The sequence below is a fragment of the Mirounga leonina genome, unplaced genomic scaffold (genome assembly GCF_011800145.1).
Source record: "Mirounga leonina isolate KUSES-001 unplaced genomic scaffold, KU_Mleo_1.0 Mir_125, whole genome shotgun sequence".
Classification (NCBI taxonomy): domain Eukaryota; kingdom Metazoa; phylum Chordata; class Mammalia; order Carnivora; family Phocidae; genus Mirounga; species Mirounga leonina.
The window spans coordinates 44,792,648-44,815,744 of NW_023270305.1; the positions used below are offsets into that span (position 1 = coordinate 44,792,648).

The 23,097-nt window shown below is 44.0% G+C and overlaps 1 protein-coding gene across 1 annotated transcript in view; it reads right to left on the reverse strand.

The window, feature by feature from the left end:
- ANXA4 (annexin A4) overlaps window positions 1–21,963 on the reverse strand; it is a 63,826-nt gene extending 41,863 nt beyond the window's left edge. The window contains exon 1 of the mRNA XM_035001383.1: window positions 21,717–21,963. The gene's annotated coding sequence lies outside the window, so the exon portion shown is untranslated. The remainder of the gene's footprint in view (window positions 1–21,716) is intronic.
- Window positions 21,964–23,097: the final 1,134 nt, after the last annotated feature.

Genomic DNA, 23,097 nt, shown 5'->3' on the forward strand with positions numbered 1-23,097 from the left:
GAATGCAACCCAAACTCCTTGGAGCTTAGATCCTTCAAAAAGTAAAGGAAGTTTTGTTGCCGTGATGGGGTTTGAGTCTGGAGAAATAAGCATTTTCAAACATTTAATCAAAGGCCAAGTGTATAAGGCAAAGGAAGGCTGACAAATTTGGAAACCTGACTGCTAAGAATCTTAGGGAAGAATCTATTCCAGCCCTGCACCTGGCAAACAACTTATTGACAGTCTTTTGTCCAAATTTTAGCCACTTCTTCACAGCATGGTGGGGGACAATAATAATAATTTCAATCCATAAATAATTCTAAAACACGCGTTTCACATACAATTTAAAACATCCCCACTCCTCTGTCGTTTCCACATCATGCCAAAGTCTATTAAAGCCTTTTCTCTATGCCAAAGATTCCTTTGTCCAAAAGGCAGGGGGAAGGAGGGAAGGTACATTTTTTAAGTACTCCTCTACATTATCTTAATTGATCTATCCAATAACCTTTGGAGTCAGGACGACTACCTCCACTTTGCAAACCAGCTGGATGATCTAATAATGAAAGCTGGCTACGGTGAGTTCTCTATTACATTAAGAGATAAGATTAGAAAAATAAAAAGATAGCTGAGGTGGTCTAAATGCTTGCTGAGCAAGGGCTGGGTCCTATACTCCCAGTTCAATGCTTGCCTTGCTAGATGTCTCTGTACTTTACATAATACCTCGGTTTCCCCAGGCACAAGCTTCGAGTAGGGCACAATCAAAGCATATTCTGATAAGCTTTGTAAATGTGTAGCTACCCTTCCTTGTTTCTCTGCATTCTGTATTCAGCTTGCACAGAATAGTGCTTCGGGTTTTCCTAAGTGTTATCTGAGCAACTCCCAGTACCACGTGTGGACTGAAGACTTGTGGCATTCTCACCGGCTGGTCTTTTGTTGGTAGCAGTGCTTTGTTTTGTTTTGTTTAATTCTTAATTGCAAACAAACTGGATTCCCCTCCTCTCAGGACAGTGACCATAGAAACAAGAAGTTGATGTACTGGTAATGCTGATTATTGCTCACAATCATGGGACTGATAGGATAGTTTCACTGATGTTTCATGCACATTTGTTCATTCATTCATTCAACAAACATGATCGGAATGCCTGCCCCATGCCAGGCACCATTTTAAGTGCTAAAAAGCATACCGTAAGGGCAGCTGGGTGACTCAGTCGGTTAAGCAACTGCCTTCAGCTCAGGTCATGATCCCAGGGTTCTGGTACGAGCCCAGCATCGGGCTCCCTGCTCAGCGGGGAGCCTGCTTCTCCCTCTCCCTCTGCCCTTCCCCCTGCTTGTGCTCTCTCTCTTTCTCTCTGTCAAATAAATAAATCTTTAAAAAAATTTTTTAAAAAAGCATACCTTAATTCCCACCTATATACCCTTCATGCAGAGAATATCCCCTATGCTCTGTTCAAGAGTACTCTATCATTTAAAAAAGAAATCTTGGGGATGCCTGGGTGGCTCAGTTGGTTAAGAGTCTGCCTTTGGCTCAGGTCATGATTCCAGGGTGCTGGGATCAAGTCCAGCATCGGGCTCCTTGCTCAGCGGGGAGTCTGCTTCTCCCTCTGCCTGCCGCTCCCCCTGCTTGGGCTCTTTCCCTAACAAATAAAAGCTTTAAAAAAAAAAAAAGAAAGAAAAAATCTTGGAGGCTGCTAGAGATAACTCCATTGAACTTGCTTCCCATTGCAAGGACCCTCTACCAAACCTTCCTGAATGGTCACCTCCAGCCTTTAGTCATCCTCCCTCTGGTCATGGGGCTCATCCTCCCTCTGGTGATGGGGCTCATCCTCCATGGGGTAGGCTCAGCATCAGGAGAGCTAGCCTTGTATTCCTTGCTCTGTGCACTGGAGCTAGAGAGACTTTATTTGTAGGTAAATATTCATTGACCACTTAGTTGTATCAAGTGCCCAAGTGCTTTTATCTATATGGTATCATTTTGCCCTCTTACTGTCTAGTGATAACATAAGTTTAGAGGGGCGCCTGGGTGGCTCAGTCATTAAGCATCTGCCTTCGGCTCAGGTCATGGTCCCAGGGTCCTGGGATCGAGTCCCACATTGGGCTCCCTGCTCAGCAGGAAGCCTGCTTCTCGCTCTCCCACTCCCCCTGCTTGTGTTCCTGCTCTCGCTGTCTCTCTCTCTGTCAAACAAATAAATAAATAAATCTTTAAAAAAAACATAAGTTTAGAAAAGTTAGGCATAGTGCCCAAGGTCACTGCAGTAGTAGGCGGTAGGAGCTGTTTCTTCACGGTCTGACTCTGTAGACCTTTATATCATACAGGCCAAATGCACACACGTGGCCACGTGCATACAGGCAGGCGACAGTGCTAGGAGCTCTTAGAGTAATAATGGAATAAATATTGTAAACTGTCACATTTTTGCTGAGCTAGATGCATTCTTGTTCTTCCTATCTTTAACGAGCTGGGTGCAAAACAAAATCAAACAAAACCACGACCAAACTATTCCTCTCCCAGGCTTATCTGGCAGCAAGTGGCTATACTTTGGCAGACAGCCTCCAATCAAAAGTGTCGAATACAAGACTGTTGGCTCTCTGAAGGGAAAGCACATTTCGTTTTTCTTTTTTTAAGATGTATTTATTTATTTGAGAGAGAGAGAGAGCACGAGTCAGCGAGTAGGGGGTGGGGTGGAGGGAGAGAATCTTTCAAGCAGACTCCCCATCAGCAGGGAGCCCCACACGGGGCCCCATGGGGGGCCATCGGGGCCAATCCCACCACCCATGAGATCACAACCTGAGCCGAAACCAAGAGCTGGATGCCCAACTGACTGAGCCACCCAGGCACCCCATGAAGAAAAAGCACATTTCCAACCCACATGCCCCTACCCTGGTTCAGCCATCCAGCCTCTCTGGTGCAAAACAATGTAACACAGCTCCGTGATAACGTTTTTTGGAGCAGACACGGTCAGAGTAGTGCCTTCCCCAGGGAGAGACACAAGGATTCCATCCAAGCACATTCTGTGCCCATCTTCCCCACCCCCCATATCAAGATCCAGCATCCTGAGCTGAGTATGGTGTGTGTGTGTGGGGGGGGGGTCATGGCTGATCCAACCATAATACAAAAGTGCCCACGAAGTGCAGCCTGCCTCAGAGACTGACTGATGCATCATGCTCTTGGGGTAGTCTGAATCGAGTATCAAAGGAGGTTAGAAATAATGACCCCATTTGGTTATATGTATCATACTGCCAGCAATATTAAGACTACCCAGGGTATACCAGTAGGGGGAGAAAGAAGGAATGCCAGAAATAGCTCGTCTGGCTCATGCTATGAACCAAAAACATTACGGGCTTTCATTCAAAGCCTAAGATGGGTTTGGCACAGCTGTGACATGTTTTCTCAAGCCCTAGATGGCAGTTACTTATGCTCTGTGCTATGGCAGTGATGTTCTAGACTTAGAAGAAGTATTCTTTTTATCTTCCAGAGTTGCTTCTCCCCTGTGTCAGATCAAAATGTCCAGCAAAGCACAGGTGAGAGAGTAATTCCAAGGTTGAGATATAAGTGCCCCAAGAAAGCAGGAGTAGAAATGGGGGGGGGGGGAACACTTGCTCCAGAAAGAGCTCATTTCTGCCAGTGTAGGGCCATCAGGGTAGAGAAGACCTCAGAGAATGCCCAGCCCACCCCTTCATTTTGCAGATGGAATGCCCGTCTACAGGGAAGTGGTGGGTCTGCCCTGTGGGTCATATGCATGGTAATAATGCATTGGGTTCTCTCCCCTGACCTGAGGTATGGCAGATGCTGGTATCCCACGAGGATGGGAGAATCCATGCCATCCTTCTGACGAGAAACAGCAACAGGAAGGTCCAAGCCTGAGTGTGGTGCAGCCAACCTCATGGTCTAGTTGCTAATTTCACATGATGGTGGGAACTCCTCCCTCAGAGACCATGTCATCCTTCCTCTATAACAACGAGGCTAGAGCCTGGAGCCCAACCAACTTGGGTTTATAACTCTCCTATATACACTTGTAGCTGTATGATTTGGGGCAAGTTATTGTTTCTCTGTACTTCAGTCTCCTCATTGGTAACATGGAATTAGTAACAAAATTACGTTATAGGGTTGTTGCAAAGATTAAACCAGTTATTGCATCATACAAAGTACTTAGAATAGTGCACACATCATGTACTCAACAAATGTTAACTATTCTTTTTATTACTATTCTCTCCAGGTAACCTTTGTCTGCCACATCTACATATTCTAGCATTACCTGTTCAGTGAGCTGTTTAAGGCGTGGGTTACCAACTCCACCTGTATTAAAAACTAATCTGTGGAGTACAGAGTTCAGGCTTTCACATCTACCACCAACACGTCAAACCGGACTTCCCATATGGTGTTTTTGGTCACCAAGTCTGTGTGTGTCTGTATTCTGACAAGATCACTGTCCTCACACTACGAGGTATTTACCCCAAAGATACAAATGTAGTGATCCGAAGGGGTACATGCACCCCAATGTTTATAGCAGCAATGTCCACAATAGCCAAACTATGGAAAGAGCCAAGATGTCCATCGACAGATGAATGGATAAAGAAGATGTGATACACACACACACACACACACACACAATGGAATATTACTCAGCCATCAAAAAGAATGAAATCTTGCCACCTGCAATGATGTAGATGGAACTAGAGGGTATAACACTAAGCAAAATAAGTCAGACAGTGAAAGACAATTATCATATGATCCCACTCATATGTGGAATTTAAGAAACAAAACAGAGGATCATAGGGGAAGAGAGAAAAAAATAAAAGACAAAATCAGAGAGGGAGACAAACCGTAAGAGACTCTTAATCATAGGAAACAAACTGAGGGTTGCTGGAGGGGAGGGGGATGGGGGATGGGATAACTAGATGATGTACATTAAGGAGGGCACATGATGTAATGAGCATTGGGTGTTATATAAGACTGATGAATCACTGAACTCTACCTCTGAAACCAACAATACACTATATGTTAATTAATTGAATTTTAATTAATTAATTCATTTTTAAAAAGATCATTGTCCTCACAGCTGTCTGAATGCTAAGACAGCACCTTCCCTGGACTCTGCTCACAGGATTTCCATCCTGGGCCCCCACTTTCCAAGGACTGGAGGTAGTGATGAGGCAGAGGATACTAACTGTAGAGGAGCATGAGAGAGGTAACTTTAGGTGGTGCTAGAGATGTTCCTTAGCTTGATTCTTGATTGGGGTAGTAGTACCCAATTATATGCATTCGTCAAAACTTATTCAAACTTACTCAACTCCCCTCACACCCATTAGGATGGCTCCTATAAACACACACACACACACACACGCACGCACACACAGAAAATAACAGGTGTTGGGGAAGATGTAGAGAAAGTAGAACACTTGAGTACTGCTGGTAGGAATGTAAAATGGTAGAGCCACTATGAAAATCAGTAGGTCAGTTCCTCAAAAAAATATAAATTGGATAATTACTATATGATCCAGCAATTCCACTTCTGGCTATATATTCTAGGCATATACACTTCTGGATACATAGATATTCTTTCAAAAGAACTGAAAGCCAGGACTTGGAGAGATATTTGTATACCCATGTTCAGGACAGTATTATTCACAACCAAAAGGTGGAACCATGTACAACCCATGTGTCAATTGACGGACGGATAAAGAAGATCTGGTACATACATGCATAAAATGGAATATTATTCAGCCTTAAAGAGTAAGGCGTGTTGATGTGTGCCACAACATGGATGAACCCTGAGGACACTGTGCTAAGTGAAAAAGTCACAAATACTGTATAATTCCTCTCAGAGAAGTCATATTCATAAGACAGAAAGTGGAATAGCAGTGCCGGGGGTAGAAGGGAGAAAGAATAATTTAGCACGTACAGAGCTTCAGTTTTACAAAATGGAAAGAGTTCTGTGGATTAGATGGTGGTGATGGTTGCAAAACACTGTAAATGTGCTTAAGGGTACTCAACTAGACACTAAAAAATGGCTAAGATGGTAAATTTTATCCTAGGTGTATTTTACCACAATTTTTTAGAATAGTTTTTTTTTTTTAAATGTGAACTCCATAAAAAAAAAAAAAGCACCAAACTAACAACGTAAGATCTGTGCATTTTATTGTATGTAAATTATACCTCAATAAAATAATACACATCTATACAGCTTAAGAGGTCAAGGTCTCAGCTTTGTAGGTTGGTAATGGCCTCTTAGGGGAAGCACGTTGCTATTATCCTTCATTGAGCAATACCTACTTTTAAGGCAAAACCCAACTCAGTGAACCCCAAATTCCATATAGCTTTTGCACAGCATCATGGGTAAAATGATTGTTAAACTCCTCAGGTTTAACAATTATTTAAAGAGAAAATCTGTCTCTCATGGTTAGGCTTTGCCACAGGTTACATCATGTTTACTGACCCATTTTCGGAGTTATTTTAGAATCAGAGGCCCTCAAGGAGATGTGAAAGGTCACTTTATTCCATGTTCCTTCTTCAGAAATACCGTAAGTAAACTATTCCAGACAAGTGAGAATCTAATGCAGAAACTCCAAGTAACTGATTACAAGCTACTGCACTGATCTCCAGATCTAGTTTGTTCAGCATCATGTTTTCACGTGTCCATCTGCACTTGGGTCACCCCAGCCTCTCCTTATGAATCACAAACTACATTCTGCCATGTCCCAAGACCCAGATTCTAAGGTCTTGACATCTTCTCTTGTGTCAGCAAGCATGAGTCTTAGGGATAAAGCAAGAGAAGCACCTCATCAGAACCCTGAATCTAGCATCTAGTCTTTCTCCTCTATACCTTCCCAGAGAAAGTAAAATCCACTCCATCTTTCTTTACAAAATCCTTGTCATGCAGGAAGGGAACAGACAGCCTGGATCTGAATGAGAAACTGGAGCACAGGAAGGAAGGGATCTGCAGTGAGTCGGCGAGAAACCAAACATGTGGCCAGGCTCCCTGTTGTCCAGCTAGTTTTATTTACCTGTAGGTAGAAAAACATGTATTATGCAGCCCAGTCCTTTCCTTATCAACACCACCACTTTTTTTTTTTAAGGTTTATTTATTTATTTGAGAGAGAGAGAGAGAGCACACATGTGGGGATGGGGTGGGGGGAGGGGCAGAGAGAGAGGGAGAGAGAATCTCAAGTACACTCCCCGCTGAGCGTGGAGCCTGACACTGCCCGGATCCCAGGACCCTGAGATCATGACCTGAGCTGAAATCAAGAGCCAGCTGCTTAACTGACTGAGCCACCCAGGCGCCCCTCAACACCACCACTTCTGTTTGTCCAGGAGGGAAGAAAACAGAAAACTCTCTTCCCAGATGAACAGGAAAAGCAGCTGAGTTTTCCTTCGTAGATTTACACTGGCCCAACCTTGGAGATCTGGAAGTGAGCAGAAAATAAACACTGCTCTCTTAAATGTCACATTTTCTCCTGCCACCTCCCATGCTCAGCAAATTGGCAAGTTCTAGCTGTGGGGGCATCTCCCCCTGCCCCTGGAGCAGCCACTCCCTCAGTACGCCAAACCTCGCCAGCATGCAAGCTGACTCTGGCAGAAGAATACAAAAACAGAACTGTTAAAATTCTTCCACAGTGGAATTCTGATTCACGTAGGGAACTTGCTGTTTCTGATGCAGCCCCTCTCAATTTGTCATTAAAAACCTGACGAAGGCATGGGGAGGCACAAGAAGAAACTCATGACAAAACCGAAAAGACTAGGACTGACATGAGATTATGTCAGCAGCTGAGAGGAACTGAAGCTACTTTAAGACAGACAGAGAGTGGTTATGAGTATGTGCACGCGTGCATGATGATGGGGAGATGCATGATACCTCCTCTTCAGCTCTGTCTGTTAAGAGGATCCATCCAGGGTAGCCTGGGTGGCTCAGTCGTTAAGCATCTGCCTTCGGCTCAGGTCATGATCCCAGGGTCCTGGGATTGAGCCCCGCATCGGGCTCCCTGCTCGGCGGGAAGCCTGCTTCTCCCTCTCCCACTCCCCCGGCTTGTGTTCCTGCTCTCGCTATGTCTCTCTCTGTCAAATAAATAAATGAAATCTTTAAAAAATAAAAAAAATAAAAAATAAAATAAAATTTAAAACCAAGGCATGTTATTGATGTGGAATTTAGTGGAGAGGCAGAGGCATGATGAGCCACACAGTAAAGAAAAAAGGCGACTGAACTGGCAGAAGTTAGTGAATTAACTTGGGCAAATGCAGTTTTATTTTATTTTTTTAAAGATGTATTTATTTGACAGAGAGAGAGTGCACACCAGCAGGGAGAGTAGCAGGCAGAGGGAGAGGGAGAAGCGGGCTCCCTGCGCAGGGAGATGTCGGGGCTTGATCCCAGGACCCTGGAATCATGACCTGAGCTGAAGGCAGATGCTTAACTGACTGGGCCACCCAGATGCCCCAACAGATGCAGTTTTAAAAGCATTATGCTTTTAGTTTCAAAGTCAAATCAAGGCTTCTAAAAAAGATGAACCAGTTTTTCCAATGTGGATGCAAATATTAAAGGAAAATTATTTTTTGGTACTCAATTCAGATACTGGAAAACTTCTAAGTATATTTAAAATAATTTGGGTATGTGAATCTACATAAAAACTAAATTTTATGAAATCTAAATACAGATAAAATATTTCTGATGAAAATTTAGCATTCAGGGCGCCTGGGTGGCTGTGCTTAAGCATCTGCCTTTGGCTCAGGTCATGACCCCAGGGTCCTGGGATCGAGCCCCGCATTGGGCTCCCTGCTCGGCGGGAAGCCTGCTTCTCCCTCTCCCACTCCCCCTGCTTGTGTTCCCTCTCTCACTGTCTCTCTCTGTCAAATAAATCAATAAAATCTTAAAAAAAAAAAAGAATGTTGTAGTCAGAGTAGGTTGCAGTTGCTTTCCTGCGAAGATCAGTCTCTGCTGATCAGGAGGAATTCCTTCCTTATCTTGGGTCTTGGCCTTTACATTTTCTATTGTATTTGAGGGTTCAATCTTATGAATGATGGTCTTCTCCAGAAGGGCTTTCACAAAACTCTCTCACTGTGTCTTTCTCGGTCAAATAAATAAATAAAATCTTAAAAAAAAAAAAAAAAGAAAGAAAGAAAATTAAGCATTCAGATTCAGATGTTCTGTCAGTGTAAAATATTCACACCAGATTGTTAAAACTTAGTTTGAAAAGAAGACTGTAAAACATCTTAATATTTTTTTTCTATTGATTAGATGTTGAAATGATAATACTTTGGAGCTACGGGGTAAAGTGTAAAATAATCTATATTATTAAAATTCATTTCACCTGTCTCTTTTAACTTTTTAAAATGTGACTACTAGATAACGCAAACACATTTGTGCCTCGCCCTGTCTTTCTATTGCATACCACTGCTCTCCACATACTTGGCCTTGTTTAATAACAATGATTGTAGCTATTGTTGAGCACTTATTTTACCATGTGTCAGATACTGTTCTAAACACTTCATGTGAATGACCAGATGATCTCTTCTAAATCTCACAAAAAAACTTGCTCATCTTCTTAGTGCTTTCATTTCCCCATTTGTTAAAAAAAGAAAGAAAAACACAATATAGCCTAGGACAAAATGCTAGAGAAGAGAAAAGGAATTAGACCTTCAGAATATTTAAAGGGAAAGTCTATTCCTGGAAATAATCCACTTAATTGTTCACAAGAAAAGTTCAGGGAACTATCGGGCATCCTCACTATTTGGCAAAATAACACACATTCTAAATAGGAGGGAGGGGCACCTGTGAGCTCAGGTATCATGATCTCAGGGTCCTGGGATGGAGCCCTGGGTCAGACTCCTGCTCAGTGGGGAGTCTGCTTGTTCTTCTCCCTCTGCACCTCCCACCACTGGTGCTCCCTTTCTCTCTCTTTTTCTCAGATAAACAAACAAATAAATAAATAAAAATCTTTAAAGATTAATTAATTAATTAATAGGAAGGGGAAAATGACTAGTGTAATAACATCAAGAAATCCTCTGAGACTAAAGAGTTTGGCTTAAATATTCTGTACTCATCATATCAAGGCCCAGGTTAATTTTCTATGATCATCCTTTCCCTCCCTTTATTTAATCAAGTGACAAGACATTTTAGATTTGTAAAACATACATACGTATTTAAGAGGGCTCACCAAGTCATATCTAAATATCTTTCTTTTCACTACAGTTTGGTTTCAACTAAATTGTTTTTGTGGGTTTTTTTGTTTTGTTTTGTTTTCATAAAAATAGAATCCTCCAGCAGGAATCCTTCTAAAAGAAATGGAGACTATCTGCAGAGATCATAAAAAATTTAGTGTTACCACCTCAGGAAATATCACAGGAAGGATAAAACAGAAAATACTGGCTTTTTAAAAATAACCTTTATTTATTTCTGAATATCAAAGATAATAAATGTACATGACAGAAAATTTATTTGGTTTATTTATTATAATTTTATTTCTGTTTTAGCAATAGAATATAGCAACAGAAATTTAAATTTGGTAAATTTAAATTAAATTATAATGTAATATAATTTATATATTAAAATTTATTATTTGGCTTATTTATTATAATTTTATTTCTGTTTTAGCAACCTCCGGATTTTATGGCAGGTAACAATACAGGGCAGTTAGTGCTACTTTTACCCGTCATATTAGCCTCTCCTTCCCTCCAGTTGTTATGAAATTGCCTGTGCAAGCTGATAAACTTGTTTCTTAAACCCAGCAGAATATGGGTAGAAGTAAAATTTTCTGTTGCAATGCTGAAAATTATGGATCTTTCCACTGCCAATGAATGGAAAAGATTAACTTTCAGGGAACTGTAGAAACTGTGAGGCCTTAAGCAATCCCCTATTTCCCTCTTTCATTTTATTTCATAAATTATTTAATCAACTTTAAGCACTGAGAAGGACATTTTAAAACAACGTAAACTTACCATCTACTGTTATTTCTTTTTTTTTTTCTTCATCTCCTGTTATTTCTATTTGTGCCAATATTTTAACTGTAATCACAGTATATATGTGATTTTGTGTTCTACTCTTTCCCCTTAATTTTTCACACTGCACGCAATCACCATATAGATCACTGTACTAAAATTATACTCTTCCATTATATTGATATCTTATAACTTATTCAATGTCCCTACTACTGGTTGTTCAGGTTTTTTAACACCATGGCTACAATCTTTATATTTAGCTTCATAAGATATTTTATTCTTCATTTTGACGTATTTCTTGTGATATCTGATACTTATATTTCCAGTTGTCCTCCAAATTTACAAGGACGTCCAAAGCCCAGCCAGCCATAAGTTTGCTTGCTTTATTTCTTTATAATGTAATATTTGGGTATAATACTAAATCTTATTATTGATTTAACTTGCTTTTTAAAATTAGTAGTAGGAACACTGACTCCCTTTTTTCAACTCCTGTCCTTCTTTGTGTATTATCTGTTTGCATTTTTCACCTATTTTTAGCATCTTGGTGCTTTACCAAAATTTACAGAAATTGTTCCTATATTATAAATTCTAATATTTTATATCTAAAATGTATTAAGTATTTTACCAATTTAATATCATCCTTTTAATTCAGTACAGCCAAAATTTGGAAGAGAAATTTTCAATCATATCTGGCCATCTTTTCCTTTGTACTCCTCCCTCTTATTACTTCAATAGTTGGAAAGTCTCTTTTTTGGTGAAATATTAATAATTGTTGAGCCAGGTGATGAATAAATACGTAGAGGTTCATTTTACTACTCTCTCACTTGGGTATATGTTGGGAAATGTCCATAAAAACAACTTTCTTTAAAAGTATCCCTTTCCCCAGGGCGCCTGGGTAGCTCAGTCGTTAAGTGTCTGCCTTCGGCTCAAGTCATGATCCCAGGGTCCTGGGATCGAGCCCCAAGGTCGGGCTCCCTGCTCAGTGGGAAGCCTGTTTCTCCCTCTCCCACTCCCCCTGCTTGTGTTCCTTCTCTCACTGTGTCTCTCTCTGTCAAATAAATAAATAAAATCTTAAGGAAAAAAAAAGTATCCCTTTCCCATTGCTAGAGCAATCACTTTTACTAGTTTCTCTCCCACCCCTTTTCATGTTCCAGTTGAGGAAATTCTTGCCCAGGATGTTAAAGTAACTCATTTACCATAGGAGTCATTTTATTTCCCACCCACTAAACTTAGCCACAACCTCTTCTTTTCTAGGCACCCAAAAATACCCAAAGGCACAGCTGTTTGGAAAGGGCTAGAATTCAATTTAACAAAGTTTCCCTGGAAGATCCCAAGCTTTATTCCTACAAACTTACTCCAACCCTGCCCCACCAATAAGACATGGTAAGACCAGGGATGCCTGGGTGCCTCAGTTGGTTAAGTGTCTGCCTTCAGCTCAGGTCATGATCCCAGGGTCCTGGGATCGAGTCCCACATTGGGCTCCTTGCTCAACAGGGAGCTTGCTTCTTCCTCTGCCTGCCGTTCCCCCTGCTTGTTCTTTCTCTTTTTCTTTCATAAATAAATAAATCTTAAAAAAAAAAAAAAAGACCTGGTAAGACCAGGAGTTTGCTGATAAACTTAACAGTTGGCTCTCCATAGAAAGGAAACCCTGATTTGTAGCTATTTCTTTGACATAAATATTTCCAACATGACTGATTTCAAATCACCAATATGATGTCACTGAACTCAGAACCAGGAATAGGTAGGCAGTGGTACACCATTATACTGTATTTACAGACAAAACAGACATAAGTAACCACAAGAGCGTATATAATAATACAAGGTAGTAAAATAATTAGAAAGTGTTGTTATTTTAAATACAACTTATTTATAAATATCTACATTTTAATATAATTTATTTACTCCTAAGTTCATATAATTGAATTGAATAAGGTCACAGAACCCCTGAAAATTTAACACTTTTTTTTTTTTAAGATTTTATTTATTTGACAGAGAGAGACACAGCGAGAGAGGGAACACAAGCAGGGGGAGTGGGAGAGGGAGAAGCAGGCTTCCCGTGGAGCAGGGAGCCCGATGCGGGGCTCAATCCCAGCACCCTGAGATCATGACCTGAGCCGAACGCAGACGCTTAACGACTGAGCCACCCAGGCGCCCCTAACAATCACTTCTAATAGGCTGATATAAGGACACTCCAGCACACCACCAGGGGACAGAACAGTAAAGAAAGCAAGATTTTTTTCAAATTGTGATAAAATAAACATAAAAAAGTTTACCATTTTAACCAGTTTTAAGCATATAATTCAGTGGTATTTTTTTTAAAGATTTATTTATTTGAGAGAGAGAGCATAAGCAGGAGGGATAGAGAGAGAGGGAGAGTAGCAGACTCCCTGCTGAGCGGGGAGCCCAATGTGGGGCTCGAGCCCATGACCCCGAGACCCCAACACCATGACTAGAGCTGAAACCAAGAGTCGGACATTCAACTCACTAAGCCACCCAGGTGCCCCATTCAGTGGTATTAATTACATTCACAATGTCATGCAACCATCCCTGCTATCCATTTCCAGAACTTTCCATTATCCCAAACAGAAACTCTGTACCCATTCAATAATTCCCCATTTCTCTCTTACTGCAGCCCTTGCTTACCATCATTCTATTTCTTGTCTCTGAATTTGGCTAGTAGGTATCTCCTATGTGGAACCGTATCATATTTCCACTTGTGTGTCTCAATTATTTCACAATCATGTCTGGCCTCCACCCTCTCAGTTCCAAGGAATAAGCCTTCCATAGATTGACTAAAGCACAGAAAACCCAGGGAATCCAGTTTCCCCAAATCATAGCCCAACTGTGGAGGCCCCAGGGCAGCTATAATAGGGAGCTCAAGAGAATCTGGAAAGGGTAGAATGTGCCATGTGCACGATTATGTTTATCTTTTCAATAAACAGCAGGCCAGTATTTCAACCTAAAAGAAGTTCATACAACTCAGTCACCATACACTGGAAACTTGTTAAAAGTGCACATTCTTGGGCCCAACACCACACCTACAAAACTCTGAGGGTAGGGCCCAGCAATTTGATTTGTAAGAAGCCCACAAGGTGATTCTGATGCGTTCTCAAATTTGAGAACTACTGCTCTACAGTAATGATTCTAGATTCCAACTACTGATGCTCAAAAAGGTCCTCAAAATGCTCCATGGTCATTCCTAAGTGTAGATTCCCATTCATGATCATACATCAAGTATAAGGGAATGGGGATAAAAAACAAGAAAAATTCTATTAACGGGGAGAGTCATAACACTTTTAAAATATTTGTATAAATATGACTCAGGAAATGTGTTTGGCAAAGATTATTTAAATAACAAAGTTCTCAAAACCATTCACCACAAACATGCATTACTCCTGCAAACCTGATGTTATTTTATGATATCTGTGAAACTCTGAATTCAGTTCTCTTCCCACATGCTGGCAGAGGCTGTAATGGAGATCATTCCATGCTGAACACAGCAGGCTGGGAATCCAGGACAAGGGCCAAATTCCAGTCTCTGCTCTGCCCTCCAGATTTAACCCCACCTAACACGGCTACTCTATCCTGACATAAAATTGACATAGTAGTGACTACTGTGCAGAATTTCTGAGAGGATTAGTAATAATGTCAATCCCCATCATACCTTCCTTCCTCATTAAGAGAACTTTCATGAGTTTCGTGGTTGGGCTTGGAAAGTCAGGAAGGTAGGACTCATCCCAGGAAGAAATAATGACTGGTCTGAGGCAACCCCATTCCAATGGCAACAAATGGTTTTCAAGTGGCCAAGTGACCCACTTCAGGCCAACGAGAAATAAGAACAAGCCTACCAAGAGGCTTCGGAGAAAGACTTCCCCCAGATTATAAAGACAGTTATCCTGCCAACTTTCTTCTCCCTTCTGGCCTTGGATGATATCAGGACACCGAGTCTGTAGCTACGACTTCAAAAGGATACTAATTATAATACAGACTGTAAGACACTTAACACGGTATCTAGGAAAAGTTCTCAAAGTTTAGTGTGCACCGAAAGCACCTGGGGAGTGTTTAGAAATACAGATTTTTGGGATGCTGTACTCCAGAACTTGAATCAGTAAATCTTGGGTGGGGCCCAAAGACCTTACTGAATCCATTTTCAATAAGCACCCCTGGGGATTCCCCTCACATCCTGTTCCAGGCCCTGATTCTCACACAGGTGGTCCCTGCATGAGACCCCAGTTCCAAAAATGCCGCTCACCATGTGCACAAGCACTCACAGTCCTTACTTAAGTATTGATTTTGCCTCATCAGGTACCAGGCACTGTGACAAACAAAGATGGAGGAAACAGTATCTTGCTGTCAGGGAGCATGCAAGCTAGTAAGAGAGACAGACAGTCAATCCAAGACAAAGCAGCAGGTGCTAACTATTGCAGAGTTGAAGGGCAGGAGAAGAGAGACTAAGCTCCCCGCCCCTCCCCGCCCCACCCCTAGTCAAATGTTCTCATTTGACTTAGGCCTCCAAGGACAGATAGGATTTCAACAGTGAAAGGTTTTGCTGGCGGAGAGAGAACTGTAAAAATGAAGCTTCAGCTATGATTTAGAAAATACTTCGTTTGCAGTGGGGCTGGAGCTTTAGACTCTGAAGAGAGTGGTGGGAGACAAAGTTCTAGAAAGGTAATTTTCACAAATGGGTCATTTTGTGGCAGGTCGAGCTTGGAGACTGGACTCAATTTTCCAGGCCGTGGGAAATCATACATTCATTCAGCACACATAGTAACACACACGATGTGCTAGGCCAGGGGATGGGGGCTGTGTAGTTCCTGCCCTCAGAGGAGCTCAGGGCTGAGGGGGCGGCCCAGGCCTGGAATCAGACACAGTAAGGCGTGAGCATTTCTGTGACAGGAGAATCACAGAGAAAGAGGAGCACGCATACTGGAGAGGTCCCTCACCCAGATTAAGTCAAACAGGGAAGGAGACTATGTCCGTGCTGAACCTTGAAGAGCTGGCCAGACGTAGGACAGGGAAACAGGGAGTCTTGTTTTTCCAAGGCTAAATCTCTGCCTTGATTTCCTTCCTGGTGCCCAGCACTTCCATTTTATTAAAAAAAAAACATTTATTAGACAAAGGGGCTAAGCACTAGAGCAGATGCAAAAGAAAATGAGGATCTACCATCCAGGACAGTAGTTCTGAGTATGGACCCTCTAGGACCCGTCCCCCAAGACCAACTGGTCCTTCCCCCACAGGCCTACAGAATGACCTTAATTTCTGAGGGCCCTCCCACTCTTCTGTCTGGGACTAGCCCTGCTCTGATCAAGAGGCCACACCTCCAGTGAATAATGGTCTTGCTTTGTCATCCCTGTGCCTGTACGTAAACCTTTCTCCTCTCGCACCTCCAGGAAGCCTTCTCTGACCACCCATGATGGACTTAGGCACACCTCCTCTATTGTTCTATGGCAGTCGTGCAAAGTGTATCAAATCATTTATCATGCAGTCCTATGAGTTTTGAATTATTGATCTGCTTATCTCCCTAAGGAGAGGGTCTGTATGTTTTATCTTCAAAGTTCTAGTGCCTGTCACATTATATGATAAACGGGTGAACCTGTATTCATTTGGCAGGGGCTGCTGACATCCTGCCTCGCACCTGAAGACTCTTCCCCAAAGTGCTGGGCTGTCTCTCCTGCCTTTAAATGCTGCCCCAAGTCTTGCTACCACCTGGATGGGCCTACGGAATCAAGAGTAGCACATTGTCTTGGTCCGCAACTGCTGCACTCCTCACTCACCTATCAAGCGGGACCCCCTGGATATTTAGAATGACCCAGGTCAGCATCAAGTTCATCTCAGACAAGTGGTACGGACACAGCTTCTACCTCTTCCCCTCTGAAAGAGGCCAGCCCCACAGCCCTGCCTTTTCAGGCCGATTCCCCGTTCTTAACCCATTATATAGTATAACAGAGTGGTAGAGCACAGGATGTTGAATCGACTGCCAAATTCAAATCCTGGCTCTACCACTTGCACTTAGTATGTGACCTCCGGCAAATTACTGAACCCCTTTGTGCCTCAGTTTCCTCACTTATACAATGGGGATGATAATGGTAGCACCCGATTATGGATGAAAATTTAATAAATGACATGCCAGTTGTTTAGCACAGGGTCAGGCTCCTAGGAAACACTGGTGAACATTAGCTGTTAATATCTGTGACATGGAGGCTCCAATATGCAGAGGCGGGGGCCTCACTGACTAAGAGTCAGGCTCTGAAGCCAAGGCCAGGCCCCTCAGTGCCCAGGATCTGGTATCATTGCTAGGACTTTGACCTAGGCCCTGTCCTAGCAGGTCTATCTAGTCGACAGGCTGGGACTTAACCCATCTACTCCTGTCTCTGCTTCTGCAGCTAAAAACACATGGAACTCATCAGCCCATGTACATACAGAGCTTTCTCCACCATGCAGTTCAAGGCACCTTACATTCTTTTTGGAACTAGCTGGAGCGTACCCAAATGAGAAATTAGCCCAATTGAAATGTATGGTAAGAATGAGTGATTGCTATCATATTTCACTGGAGACCGAAGCATAACTGCATACTGGCTCCTTGTATACAAATAAGAAAATATATGATCTTGTATTAATTTTGAGGTTGGAAAATTTTAAAAATACACATGTATTTTTCATTTCTACTTCATTCTCCCTCTTCACAAGCAATGTTAAATGGGTAGGTGATAGCTGTAACTATTTTTAAAAAATTGATAATATGTATGATTAAAAAATTCAAATAATACAAAAAGGTATAAAGTGGTAAGTCTGGATGAACTTTACCCCTCTACCTTGTTTTGGCAACCACTTTTTTTTGTTTGTTTTTTAAAGATTTTATTTATTTAACAGAGACACACACAGCGAGAGAGGGAACACAAGCAGGGGGAGTGGGAGAGGGAGAAGCAGGCTTCCCACGGAGCAGGGAGCCCGATGCGGGGCTCGATCCCAGGACCCTGGGATCATGACCTGCGCCGAAGGCAGACACTTAACGACTGAGCCACCCAGGCGCCCCGGCAACCACTGTTATAATTTTCCTATGTATACTATCAGAACTGTTTAATGCATTAACAAGCATATAGACGATAGTTTCCATCATTCTTACAAAAAAAGGAGAATACCATGCAAACCTATAATTTACTTTTTTTAAAAATGTTTTTTTAAAAGATTTTTTTATATCATTCTATATCTGTTCTTGTCAACCTGCATCACTTTTTAACAGGTGCACAGTACTACAATGAATAGATGTTCCATAATTTAACCAGCCCTTTGGTGACAGATATTTAGTTCATTTCCAATCTTTTGCTGCTACAAACAAGCTGCAGTATATATATCCTTGTACACGTGCCTCTACACACATATCTAAGTATATCTTTATGATAAATTCAGAATTCAAATTGCTAGAACAAAGGCAAATCCATTTTTAAATTTTATTTTTTTATTTTTTATTTTTTTTCCATTTTTAAATTTTAACAAACTGCCAAATTTCAGGGCAATTCCATCTATGTACCTGCTAGGTATTCATGATTGGGTTTAGACAGCTGTCCATAAACCCCTTGAAACTGTAAGAACAATGTCAAATATGTTTCTTTTTCTCAAGAGACAATTCGTGGCTTTAACCAGATTCTCAAAGGGGTCTGTAACTAACAAGGATGAGAACTACTGAGTCAACGGATTCTTGTATAGCATCCAAAAGCATCAATAGCAAAAGTTGAAACAAAGCAGGACCCAGAAAATGCCTTCCTGAGCCCCCTGGAGAGGAGCGAGAGGGAAGATGCTGGGGACTGATTATACCACCGGGCTTGTATCTATTAAAGACCTCCTCCAGGGGAGATGACTCAAGTACACATAAATCAGGAGAACTTGTTCCCATCACAAACCTTCTATGTTACTTTCTGGTAATAATTTAATGTTACCTCTGGTGGGAGGGGTGCAGGGGGGATGAGGGCCTTAACCCAGAGAAATGAATCCACAGCGACTGGGCAGGGAGGTCTTTCTACTGACCTGACAAAAGGCCACTCTTGGGACTTCCTGTTCTGTTACAAGTCAGGCCACTCATGCTGTAGGCCTTAAAGGGTTAATGATGGAGAGGTGGGGTTGGTGGAGGTCTTTTCCAAAGCAATTTATAGTCTGGCCTATAGCTGCAATTTATCCCTCCTGCTGATTGTGGTTCATTCTGGTGAAAACATTCACTCAGGTTCTTATGTCTAGTAATCTGGACCAAGAAGCAATATGGCAATTTACTGACCTCAAATATCTTGAACCTTTAAAAAGAATTCTTCAAAGGTGGTGGTTCAGGTTCCCATAGCAAAAGCTCTTAGTCCAGTGCAGACACAACTGAACAGTAACAAGCTAGTCCCAATAAAACAAGCAACAGACCTAACAAATCCTAAATTTCTAGGTAAATTATTCTTAATATAGTAATCCATCTCAGGTTCAATTAAGTTTAAAAATAAACAAAACCCCTTTGCTTTAGACCCTCTATTTGGCGTAAGGGTGTCAAGCACTATAAAACTATGGGGTGCATTTGATGTGATAGGTATAATAATGAGCTGTCCTTGAGAATGGGGACAATGTCAGCTTTACCACATTATTTATAGCATAATGACAGGCCTAAGTTCCTTGAAGTTCCAGGTTTTTGTAATGCTTGACTTTATTTATCAAGCATGCATATATTCATGTAAGTGTTTCTAAAGCTTAGTTTCTCAAAGTAAGGTCCAAGAAACATCTGAATCACAATCATCCAGGGAACCTATTAAATATGCATTTTCCTGGGCCCAACCCTGTCATATTGGATAAGAATCTTGGGGATTGGGGCAAGAATCTCCATGTTGTGCAAGCTTCCTGAGGAACTCTGATGTAACCTGAAGTGAGGAAGCTATGGCTTTGGAGGTCATCTTAGTTTAACCTTCTACCTTTCACAGCCCCATCCAAAAGGGGCTACAAGGCCCCTGCCTAGACACCTCTGCTGAGAAAGCTCTCCATCTCCAAGTCCACCCAGCCTAGGGGATTCAAAAGCCACACCTTACATCCAACAGAACCCGCCATCCAACACAGCTCTGCCCAACCACAAGGAATGAGTTTATTTTCTGGTCCACATGCCAAGCCCCTCAAGAATTTAGGGCCATTAACGTGTCCCCACACCCACCTCATCTGTAAACAAGATTAGGAACCCTACCTCAAGTTGAAATCACTATTAAATGAGTAACCAAGGACGACTGTTATTCAAAGTCCTTCCAGGTAGGACATGGCAGCACCCATCAAACTGCCTCCACAGTAGCCCTAACGGTAGTGAAAGCAAACCTTCAAGGGCTAGGGATGGGCCAAATCACAGCCCAAACCCCAAGCAAAAAAAATTTTAAGTTTCTTGTTTTATATTAAAAAGGTACAAATTTTGAATTCTACTCTAAAATATACCTGGTTGTTTTAGCAGATGTTTTCAATCTCAAAGATCGAGGTATAATTGACCCCCACCCCCCAGGCCCTTGGTTTATTCTGAAGCTTCAGGTATTCCCTGGCAGTGCCCTGTACTCACTCTTGAAGAGTGGGCTTCATGGACAAGCAGAGGATCAAGATGGGGAAAAACAAATGAGTGGTTAGACATAAAGAAATGGGCCAAAGGATATGAGTCTGAGGATGGCCATGGGGCTCATTCCTCAGATGCTGAGGGCTGGTGTGTTTCGATTTGACTGCATGTTACTCTCCTACTTGCTTTCAGAGAAAAAATATCCCTAGCCAAATATAAAAATATTTAGGAGGGAAATTCATAGATGCCCTTGATCTAACAGTCACGTGTGTGTGTGTGTGTGTGTTTCCCCCAAAACAACAGAAATCTGGCCTGAGCTGAATCTAAGGGATCTGGCCTTGACCAGATAGGGCTGGGCTCTGGGAAGGAAGCAGGTCTTGGGTGGCTGTGATTACCCATCTCATTCCTGTTCCCTTCCCCTCCTGCTTGCTCTTGCACCTCTGTGTCTTCTGAGAACTCCCTGGTAAGGAAAGAGCTAGGCGTTGGCTATCAGAAGTGTCACCTGCAATGTAAGGAGGAGGTGGGATGCATAATTTGGAGGGGGTGACCCTATCCCTTCTTCCCAAGGTCAGCTGGAGAGAGCAGATGCCCACTTGTCATGAAAGGTGTGGGTTACTCAGTACAGCTCGTGGACTTGCATCAACCCAGGGAGCACTTACAGTGGGGCAGACTGTTGAAGAGCAAAAGTCTCTTTGGCCCCAAAGTCTCCCGCGAGTCAAAGCCCAGACAAGAGTGAGACTGTGCCGCTGGCAGACTCAAGTCAGAGATCTCATAATAACAGGTTCCCATGTGCCAGCCGGCCATTCTGCCGAGGCCATTAGATACGTGAGGAGAGACAGGGTAAGAAACTAGGAAAAGCGAGTAAGTTTCTTAAAAGGAGAAAAGAAAGAACGAAAAAGAAAACTTAGGTATTAGACTGAGTCAGCTGCAGGGAGTATTAACTCAATGCTTTCTTGTTAATGCCCGAAGCCAGCGCAGCTCTTGACACAAGAACTCAATAGAAAACTGCTGCGGTCTCCGACCCGTCTGCACTCCGAGCTGTATCAACGGCTCCTTCCCGAAGGTGCCGGTGGATACCCGCCTGCGCGAGGCCCACTTCGGGCGAGCCCCGGGCGGCCGGCGCCCGCTCCACCCGGTGGCCGCCCAAGCCCCGCCCGCAGGCAGGCGGCGGGCACCCCCTCCTGGGCGCGGCGCAGGGCTGTCCCCGTGAGGCGCCCGAGGCTGCGGCGCCCCCTTCCCCGAGCCCGGGACCCCCGGCCCGGGGCCCCTTACCGCTCCCGCCGAGACCGGGTTGAGCTCGTCCCCGGCGGCCGCGTAGATCACACCCTTCCCGGGGCCCGGCAGCCGGTCTTATCCCGGGCGGACCCGCCCCACTTCGGGGTGGAGACCGAGTCCGAGTTCCTGGTTGTCGCTCTGCACACGGGACCGGAAGATCCTGCGGGAGGGGGCGCGAAGCGCACCTGGGGCCCGGGGCCCGGGGCCGGGACCGCCACGCCTGGCGGCCAGCGGGGGACCAGCCTCGCTCCCGGACCTGGGGCCGCACCCCGCACGTGCCCGCGCCCCTCCGGGGACCCGGCCCGCTGTCCAGGCTCCGCGGCCCCGTCGCCCGCCCGGCCCCGCCCGGCCCCGCGCCTGCCTCCGCAGACCCCGAGCACTTGGACTCCCCGGGTCACAGGCGCCCGGGCGCCCCTACGCTCTCGGAGCTGCGAGCCTCTCCCGCACCCGCCCTGCGCCGGCGGAGGCCCGGAGGCCCGCCGCGAGTCACCGCCCCCCCCAACCCCCGCCGGGGAACCGCACTTTTTCTCGCCCAGTCTGCGGCCCGAGCAGTGGGAAGTGAAGTCACGCCGGCACATCGAAACAAATACCCCCGAAAAGTTCCCAGTAGCACCCCATCTCCCTTGCGGAAAACGGAGTTCCCCTTCCTTGGGGAGACCTTTGGGAATAGGAGTTCGGAGCCGCCGCAGATCGTTCTCTCCTCCCCAGGAAATTACCAGGGTTTGGTACTGCTCGGCAGCCCCTAGGGTCGGCCCGGGAGCCGCGCTCACGCCGGGTGAGACCGGTTTATGCGTTCGTTGCTGCCTCCCCAAGACTCTGGCCTCGGAGGCACCGAGTCTAGGTCGTCTTGGCACACGCGCCTGGTACCGGTTCCAGCACATTGGTAGGTGCTTGGTGCTTGCAGGATGAATCCTTTGAATCTACCGGCAAATTCGGATTTTATTTAACAGAGGGTAGGTAGCTTGGGGGAGTGTGTTTGCTATCCAATAGAACAAAATCCAAGTGGCTGTTACACCCTTAAAGCCGGAGAGGTGACATTAAAACATGTCATTAAGATGTAGCAAAAGGGGGCGCCTGGGTGGCTCAGTTGGTTAAGCGACTGCCTTCGGCTCAGGTCATGATCCTGGAGTCCCGGGATCGAGTCCCGGGATCGAGTCCCGGGATGGAGTCCCGGGATGGAGTCCCGCCTCGAGTCCCGGGATGGAGTCCCGCATCGAGTCCCGCATCGAGTCCCGGGATGGAGTCCCGCATCGAGTCCCGCATCGAGTCCCGCATCGAGTCCCGCATCGGGCTCCCTGCTCGGCAGGGAGTCTGCTTCTCCCTCTGACCCTCCTCCCTCTCATGCTCTCTGTCTCTCATTCTCTCTGTCTCAAATAAA